The 9,393-nt window shown below is 39.7% G+C and overlaps 1 non-coding gene across 1 annotated transcript; it reads right to left on the bottom strand.

Annotated features, from left to right (window-relative positions):
- Positions 1-3,982: 3,982 nt before the first annotated feature.
- Positions 3,983-4,064, bottom strand: TRNAS-UGA (transfer RNA serine (anticodon UGA)). Its single transcript has one exon. It is a non-coding gene; the product is annotated as a tRNA-Ser (tRNA).
- Positions 4,065-9,393: the final 5,329 nt, after the last annotated feature.

Below are 9,393 nucleotides of genomic sequence, written 5' to 3'. Positions count from 1 at the left end.
TGGCAGTAGAGCCAGCTATACATTATTCATCACTGGCCAAGACACAAAAGTGGAAACAGCTGCAAAAGAGTAGTTGTGGGGGTGGGGTTTCATAGAATGGTTTAGGTTGGAAGGGTCCTTAAAGATCATCCAGTTCCAACCCCCCTGGCTATGGGTAGGGACACCTCCCACGAGACTGGGTTGCTCAAGGCCTCATTCAACCTGGTCTCTGAAATTTTATCAGCTGGCTTCCAATATCAGCAATTAAGCAGCTATTTAGCTAGCTGTTGACAATGAAACTGAAGATCATGAGGAGGGGTGTTAGTGAATGACAGATAATTAATGTATTTAATTACTGCAGTCATACCTGTTACTGTGTAAATGCTGGTTGTAAAAGATCAGTGATGAGTTCCAGTTGTTCACACACATTTTGGTTTGCCAGCATTTGCCAAGTTGTTTTCACAACATTGCCCAAGTGGCAATGTAAAACTTTTGATGATGAATACAGACTTAAAATTCGGCTGAGTAATGCTGACTGATAGATAAGGTCATTTCTTGAATGCTTGTTTTCATCCTTGTGTGAGTGGTGGCGAGGGAATGGCAGTTTGTTCTCATGTCTGCAGTAGAAGCAAGTCTCCTGATGATTAAACCAGATACTAGGTAGTTTTAATTTCCTGAGTATGGACATTGCTATCTTACCCTTTCATATCCTGAAATGAGAGACAATCCTGCTGGGAAGGTAAGCAGTGAAGCTGTTGTAAAACTGATGAAATTACACAGCAAAAGATAAAGCAACTCAGCAAGTTGCCAGCCTCTATCCCCACCAGGTGGTGTGATGTCTGTCAGTTTGTCCTGGACGTTTTATTGCAGTCTAGTGTCCATGCTCATTCTCTTGTAAGAATTGACAAGCTTCTCCCCGAGTTGGGCACTCTGTATGTAACTTCTTTCACCTTTATTGTATTAGTGTCTTCTCTTTCTCCTGTTAATGAAGATGAGACTCCTCATGTGCTCTGCTTGTCCGTCTCTGAAAGGTCTGTGTCTGAGCCATTGCAGTGGTGCACAACATAGACTGGGAATTGCTACAGGTGTTAGGTCTCTGATGGATTATCATAACCTGTCACAGGTGATGGATGCTGGAGCAGAGTTTCTTTCCCTATATTCCATCGTCATTGTAGTTTGCTCTTGCTCCCATCTTCTGGCAGGGCAGCAAGGGAGAGGCATTACTTCTACAAAACTGAATTTGCTGCTGATGTTTGGAAGCTTTCCAGTCTTGATGTATGATGTGGTTCTCGATGCTTTTGACAAAACAATTTGCTGGCTGCTTTGTTGAAGCTGTTTCTCTGAAAATTCTGAAGGCTTCTTAGAACCAAAAGCAGACAGCTTCTCTAGGGAGATGCAGTTTGACTCTTGGGCATCAATAACAGAAAATTAATTTACTTTGTCAGGATTGTCTCAGCTGGTTTTTTACCAGCACTTAATTTCCATGGAGTCCCCAAATTTATGCTGGGTAGTGGATTTACAGCTCCTCCTCTTTCTCATCAACAGCTTTGTCTGAATTATATTGAGAATCAGCAGAAAGGTCCACCCAAGTAAGAGCTTGTTCCAGCTGGTTAGGCCTGGGTGTTTCTGCTGCTTTCTACTACTTGAGGTTCTCTCAAAGGATCTGAGTCTTCCCCAGGATTCCCATGTCCATCCTTGGCCTGCCCTTGCCAAAGGATCAGACTGGTTGCATCAGTGTGAAAAACTGATGATAAAAGGGAGCCCAGACATCTTAAGCATCTCTTTCCTCAGCTGGCTGGGGGCCCATTGATCCCTGAAGGTAGTGTGCAGGGAGCCTGAGCCAGATTTGGGGAGGAAAATTGTACCAAGTGGGAGAGACATGGGGAAATACCATGTTAAGCCCATCTGTACCAGTTGGGGTCTTGACTCCAGCACCAGATTTTTACTGCTCTGCTCTTTCTCAGTCTTACAGAAGTTTAAACAGGCAAGCAGATCAGAGCAGTAGCGCTTGAACTCCTTCACTTTTAATCTCTATTTTGTAGCATAGGAGTCAAGAGGAGACTATCAGAGCACTAGTGCTGCTGATGTGTGGAAGTCCTTTCTTCTGTAATTAGAATAAAGTAACTTCAACTAAAATCAGATGGTTCTTCTCCTTCAGTGCCTTGACCATTTTCATAAATCTTGCTGAAGGGCAAGGGTGGAAAATAACATGGGTGTTCACTATTCATTTTTATTTTTCTACTGCCAATTTTAGGAGAAAAGCAATTTCAAGAAAAGGCTTACTGAATGCAAATGTGTCCTTAGATATGGGGGATTGTTCCTGTTTTTATGACAGACTGGCCTCTTATTTTTGCTGCTGGTCATTTGACATCTCCATCACCAGCAAGGTCTCAGTAAAAAAAAAGACATCTCAGAGTTTCAAGCTTACTAATAAATATTTACTGGGTTGGTGGTGTGTTGTTTTTTTCAGATCTACTAAAGCAATGAAATGTTTGCTATGGAACTAAAACACTTAAAGTGGTCAGTGAAAAACCTGGCAACCTGATGCAGTAGAAAAGAAGGACTTAGTGCAAAGCTTGCCCACTGTGTTTAATATTTTGACTCTTTTAATACTGTCATTTTATTAACTTGAATGCTACACAAAACTGCACTACACAAAATAAGCTTTTCTCATCTGTTCCAGATTATAAAGGTGTCTGCTATCTTTGAGTTATAAAAGAAAAAAGAAGAGTTTAAATTCCTGACTGATAAAACACATCAAACCCTATATGTGGAAAATAAATTAGTTATCTATTTTTTGTTAGTTTATCTGCAATGTGCATACTCACTAGAAAGTTGATAATTTACAGAGTACCTAACATACTGTACTGGTTTACGCACCAAATTCTAAGCTGCTGTTAGAATACAAATAGACTAAGGTGAAAGTAGCACGCTGAAGAAAATGATGCTTAAGTTGGTAATTTGAATTACAAAAACATTTCTTCTGCAAGGTCTGAGATGCTGATTCCAGTACTCCTTGGCATGTACCTTCACATGGGAGAACTTAAGGAAAATGCCTAAATGTTGTGTCCACGTGGTAAACAGTACCATTGTTGGCTATTTACCAGTTTAAGAGTTCCTCTAAAATGTAATGTCTAATGCTTGTGGTGCCTTCACAGAAACAAACACCCAAACCTGAAGTCCCTAGAAGCCTTATTAGGGAGCACTTTGAAAAGTTTGTTTTGCTGCCAGCTTAAACCATTGTTTGTTTGTCCCCTCTTTCTTTTATTTTGTGCTGGGCAGGGATATTTCAAAATTTTCTTCCTCTGCCTCCATTTTCTGATTAAATTAAGCTGAACTAATTAAAACATGCTGCTAGAAAGAATGAGCTTGCATGTGTGTTTGTGTCGGGGTTTTGTTTGTCTTTTAGAGAGAGAGGAAAGAAAAGTGGTTATTACTCCAACCTATTTTGACATCTGTGGAAACAGCCTATTTCTTTTTTCCAGCTTTCTCTTACTTAACTTCTGCAAATTTTCCATCTCTGGACAAACAGTTCTTTGGGCAAATGAAGACAGTGTCCACCTTTAATGCATTGAATTGATCCCGAGCTTTGCACGTGACAGCGTCTGTCTTGTCTACAGAGGACCTAGAAGGTGAGCTGTGGGAAGAACACTGATCCCATTGAGCCTTTCTCTTGCCTCCACCAAGTGCTTTGATGCACTGCTGGAAACATCCTGAGAACTGTCTTTGGTACCACTTTTACTTCTTGATAGAATCACAGAATTGTCAGGGTTGGAAGGGACCTCAAGGATCATCTAGTTCCAACCCCCCTGGCATGGGCAGGGACACCTCACAGTAGGTCAGGTTGCTTAGAGCCCCATCCAGCCTGGCCTTAAAAACTTTCAGGGGGTGTGCGCGCAGGAAAGAAATAGTAGAGAATTGCTCCTGTTGCTGCCGACGCACGTTTAGGAGGAAGATGAGACACGGAGTAAAAGAAACAAACGAAAAAGTAACCCCCACGGGCCGCAGCGAGCAGGGTTCGAACCTGCGCGGGGAGACCCCATTGGATTTCAAGTCCAACGCCTTAACCACTCGGCCATCGCTGCTTGTGGTAGGAAGCCTTTTGCGCTGATTTCCTTATACAGCGCTCCGGCGGCGACAGTTCCCCGCCCCAACCAAGTAAAGGTCCAATGGGCGGCATTGCACCTCCCCGTCGCACACCGTCTTCTCCGTTGGGCGCGGCAAAAGGGCGCTGGGGGTTTTCTGCGTGTAATGGCCTCCGCATCTCAGTGCTTCCTCATCACACAACATTGGCGTGCTCGGCCGGAGGGTACCGCGGGAATGGCGCTGGTGGATTTCTGGTTTTTGAATGCTCTTGTTGTCGAAGCAGAGGCGCTTTGTGTGTTTGCCTACCCAGTGCTCACAGCTCGAGTCAGCGCAAAGCTGCGGGGTGGCCGCGTCTCATTTTCTGCAAATCCGCTCTCGCAGGGCACTGTTCCCTTCCTAACGTAGGTAATAACTGGAGTAAAGTTGCCATGCAGCTATTCATCACAGGATAAAGAAATGTCAGTTTATATGCTGCTCTGTTTTCCAGCCTGAAACAAAGGCCGCGTCTCCTCTGGTGAAGTGAAAGTGCGAGGGAGTACTTGCAGGCACACTTGAATTTGCTAGTGAAGATGCAGCGAGAAACAGCTACAGAATACAGTCACTGTTGGGCACTGCATTACTTTTTACAAAGGTGTTGTCTTAAGGTTTTTTTTCCATCTTCAGTAAATCTGTTCTCTCAACTGTTCAGAAGTTCTCTATCGTGGCTTTTACATGTGATCTCATTTACAGTAGTTTTTTGGTTTTCTTTTTGTCCTAGCAACAGTTATTTGTGTGAACAGTAGTATGATGGAAATTGATTCTGACTGGCCTTTATGTTGCAATGGATAAAAATACTAATTTTCATCCTTTTGACAGGGTTTGTTTATGGTAGGAATTTTACTAGTTTTCCTCCTATGGTCAGAGCTCTTGTGAACACTTAAAAAACCCTAGAATGATATTGACCGTTGTTCACCCCCCGCCTCCATTGTTATTTTGGTTTGAGTTCTTGATCAAGAAGCACTCTTAATAATTTGTAAACAGTCCTCAGTTCCAAAAATATTGCTGGATTAATAAAGGTCTTAAAATAGGCTTATGAAATTAGTCTTTGAGGAGTTTTCTCTGGAACCCGGGCTGGGGAATGTAGAGGACATGCAGACATTAGAAAGCACATGATGTTTCTGTAATTGTAAAGGAATTCTGTCATTTTGTGCCACTTCAATAGTTATCAAACTTTTATTGTTGTTTAAGCTAATACAGCTTTTTTCTTTCATTGTTCATCAGCAATTGGAAATTAAGTTAGCTTGTAGTCGTTGTCAGACAGCTCTGAGGGCTCGGTTCTGTGTCATGAAAACCAGTGAAGAATGTGTCAATGCTTGTTGTTTCAATTGGAAACAAAAGCAGCAATGTTCATGGGCCACTTGTAGAGACAGAGCTGGTATCTTCGCTGCATGCAGGCCTGTGGTGGCAACAGACCTTCAATCATCCTTCTAAAGTAGGCAGGAGGCTGGATTGATACAGAAATTTAATACTACAGGCTAGTGATTATTGTTTTTCTTGTACATAACCATTTGATGCTACTGTTATTATGCAAACATTTTTTCTTTATCTTCTGTATTTTGTATTGTGGGTATATTAAAAATAATCAAACTTCATTTAGAGTTTGTTTATGCTGTTTGCTGTTATGCTGTTTCAGGTAATGAGGAACATCTTAAAAACATTAAAATATGAAATAGTCCTTATTATCCTACCCTGTCTCTCTCTAGCCAACTCTATTTTAGTGTCATAATAATCTTTAAATTGTTGGTTGTGTAATAGGCATATACTCAAAAGTGATCTGGACTGTTTTGCTGATGTCCCTGGGGTTTTATGTGCATGGGTAAGGCTCTCATCAGCTCCATTATGCCTGAAAAGCAGGGGTATTTGAAGGGATCGAGCCACAGCCGTTGTTGTTTTTTCCCTGCCTTGGACAGAAATGTATGCTGTGTGCTATATGTTTATCTTCCTGTGCTTCTTATGTGTATTTGCCTCACAGCACATGCATGATGGATAGGACTGTGATTTGCAGTCATCCAGCAGGCAAATGGAAGCTTTGAGTGAAGTGTTAGATATTTATAAATCTTGGCTGATCACACAAAATCTTCACCTTCTGGATAAATTATATTTCCAGGATAAGTCAAGGGCAGTACTTTAAGGCATATATTCTGGTCATGAATTGAAGGCCTTTTCCTAGTTAAGATTGTGTAATGACCCAGAGATCTATGCAATCACGTTAACATGTTAGCACCTGAGTCTATTATGCTACTTATACAAAGTTACTTTACCCAGAAAACTTACCCAGAAAATTTGTAAATACTCTACAATTAAGGGCAGTTTGTAAGAGGGAAACATTCCCTTTATCTACGTGATGTATAAAATAAACCTTCATTGCTTTTCCAGATGCTTTGTTCTGTTATTCTCACGGAAGAAATGGAGGGTGGTGGTGGGAATCCATTGTATTACTGGGAGTCATACATTTCAAATGTTCTTAAAATCAAAATGGTTTTCTTTTCAGGGTCCAGAAACAATTCTTGCATTTAATTCTACAAAGCAGTATAGTACTGTACCAAATAGTACTGAGTACAGTGGTTTCTGAGAACTCTATAGAAGTTTTTCCTGTGCTTCATTCAAGGGTCTTCTCTTGGCTGAGATTATATTAAATACACTTCTATAATTAAGAATTTTTGATAGCTTTTGGCAAGTTAGAGTAATTCTTCTGTAAAATGAGGAAATTATGGAAATAATTACTTCTCTACAGAGAGGTTTTGACCTGCATAAGGAAAATGCTCCAGAGAAAATGAAAAATTAGTGTGTTTGTTCCTATTTTATGTGGGCCTGACAACAAGCAGAATCAATGTGAATGATGTCATTAATGTCATTAATGTCATTACAGTGCAAATATTGACATCACTGGAGGTCTTACGCTATTTTTCACCTCTCTTCTAGCATCTATCCCAAATTATAATAGCATGATTGCTGTGTCTCAGGAATGAAGTTAATGGGCATCAATACTAAATTATGGAATAATTGTTGGAGTTTGTATTTTTCTCCTTGTCAAGATGTGTTTTTAAACTATTGAAAATTATGAATCCATGCAAAATACCACAAGAAGACAGGAAAAATATATTACAGTGTGGTCTCAGTAAGAAAATAACTTCCTTACATGGAAGAAAGAGAGGTGGTTATAGACATTGAATGCATAGGTCAGGCTGTACTCAGTCTGAGGGAGTGGTTGAGTACAGTTTTTCCTCATCAGGCCTTTCTGTGAAGGTGAAACCTTACAATATAAGGTCCCAAAGCTTTTTCCAAGTTGGAGTGAGCACAGAGTTGTATATCTAAAACACACATGCAGTATCCTGAGCCACTGAAACTAGGGAAGACTGGATGTTCCTTTTGTCTGTTTGCAATGTCTAACCTTTGTGCTTTGAACTTAGGAGGCTTTATTTTCTGGGAGCATGAAGAAGCAGCTTACGGTTTTCTTCAAATGACAGTTGCCTTTATTTTGTATTCAGCTGAACCTAGGACTTGACTTAAGTTTCAGTAAAACATAGTAAATAATGAGAGTTGGTTCACTAGGTTATCTCTTAGAGGAAGCTGTTACTTGAGCAATGCTACAGTGACCTCCAGTGGCTTTTGTGCAGGATGCAAGTAGATAGAATGTTCTGCAGGTTCCAGAAGCAGAAGGAGCAAGTTTAAGCATTTCCATATAATGATCTTGGAATATGGGCAGTGAGTAACAATATGGTGTACAAGACAGAACACTAATAAAACCTTCTCTGTCCTGAAATAGAGAATGTTATTTTACCATGTGTTTTTTTCTGGTATGCATAGCTGTAATTTTTGTGAATATGTAATTTATGCAGGGACTGAACTGCAACTAGAGGATGGCAGCAACTGGAAGACCCTGTTGACTCAGGTTCCTCGTTATGACTCCTGCAACTTTCACTACTCTGCTGGTTTGTCAATGATGACAAAACTTACTGCAATGTAATTGCTGCTGGGCAGCTTCCATGGATTTAATTGGTGTTGTACGGTATTTTTTTATCAACATTACCTCACAACATTCCTCACAGTTATGTAAACCAAACTATTCTCCTAGTTCTGGTGCTTAAGTCGTAGTGTTGGACTTAAGGCTGTGAAAATTGCTGACGCTTTTGATGGACGTGTTCATTGTATGCAAGCATAGCTGCAGTTTTCTGTGCTTCTCTCTAGTTCTGCTCACAGATGCTTAATTAACTTACTTAAAGCAACAGTTTACAAGAAGGAAGACATCTGTCAGCACAAGTACGTGAATAAACTTGTTCTGTTACTAATCCTGCTTATGCAGCTAAACAGAAATTTAGGTGTCTAAACATCCATACATATGCAAAGGAGGAGAAGAATTCTATGTTGAAACTTTAATTGAACTCTTCTAACAGATCATATACAACCTGCTTTTCTTCCTGTATGTTCAGTAATGGATCCTCTTTACAAATATGCTATTAGTTTTACTTAAAATTTTATGGAGTTATACATTCAGTGTTAACAAGGTTATCATATCACTGAGCTTCGTTGTAGGTGTCAATGCAGCCACATGTTTATTTGCATTCATATTCTACAAGCTCCAATCCAGTATATTTAGGCATGTGTGCAGTGCATTACTATATTGGACCCTTTTTCCTTAATGAATTTTAACCAGAATTACTGGGTTTTATACAAATAGCATATTTCATACTCCTAATTGTAACTGTTTTGTACATATTTACAACATTTTTATAAAAACAGAGACAAGGTAAGTGAATAGGCCAATACCTCTACTATTGCAGGTAAGTGGATATGGTACCAAAAATATCCCTGTGGTGGGATTATTAATTAGATTTGGCTTTCACAATGCACCTGCAATGCTGTGATTAAAGAGTAACATATTTACCACCTGTATGAAAATAAACTGTATTTCTGGCTCCCAGTCTGTACTGTTGTCCCCATTCTGAGCACAAATCCTTATGGTGGTATGGAGATTTACTTCGAAGAGCTGTTCCTTTTTGTGAGACACAACTCTCAAAATGCAGAACTTCTTAAAAAAAATGATTAAAAATTTTTTAAATTTATAATAAATTTCCATTTTAATAATTTTTTCTTCTCTTAAATAGGCTCAGCATGTATTATTTTTAAATAGAGCTTAAAAAATGGGATTTTGCTGTGTTTTCCAGGCTATTTTTCTCATTGTCATTACACAGAGGAATTATGGTAGTGAGTAAAACCAGTAAATGCAGCTAGAGTTAGTGCTTCCAGATGCTTTAGAAGAAAGTTTAAATGAGATAGTGGCCAATTATG

The sequence above is a fragment of the Dryobates pubescens genome, chromosome 30 (genome assembly GCF_014839835.1).
Source record: "Dryobates pubescens isolate bDryPub1 chromosome 30, bDryPub1.pri, whole genome shotgun sequence".
Taxonomy (NCBI): Eukaryota; Metazoa; Chordata; class Aves; order Piciformes; family Picidae; genus Dryobates; species Dryobates pubescens.
The sequence above is the reverse complement of the archived record's forward strand: the minus strand, read 5'-3'. Positions and strand labels throughout refer to the sequence as shown.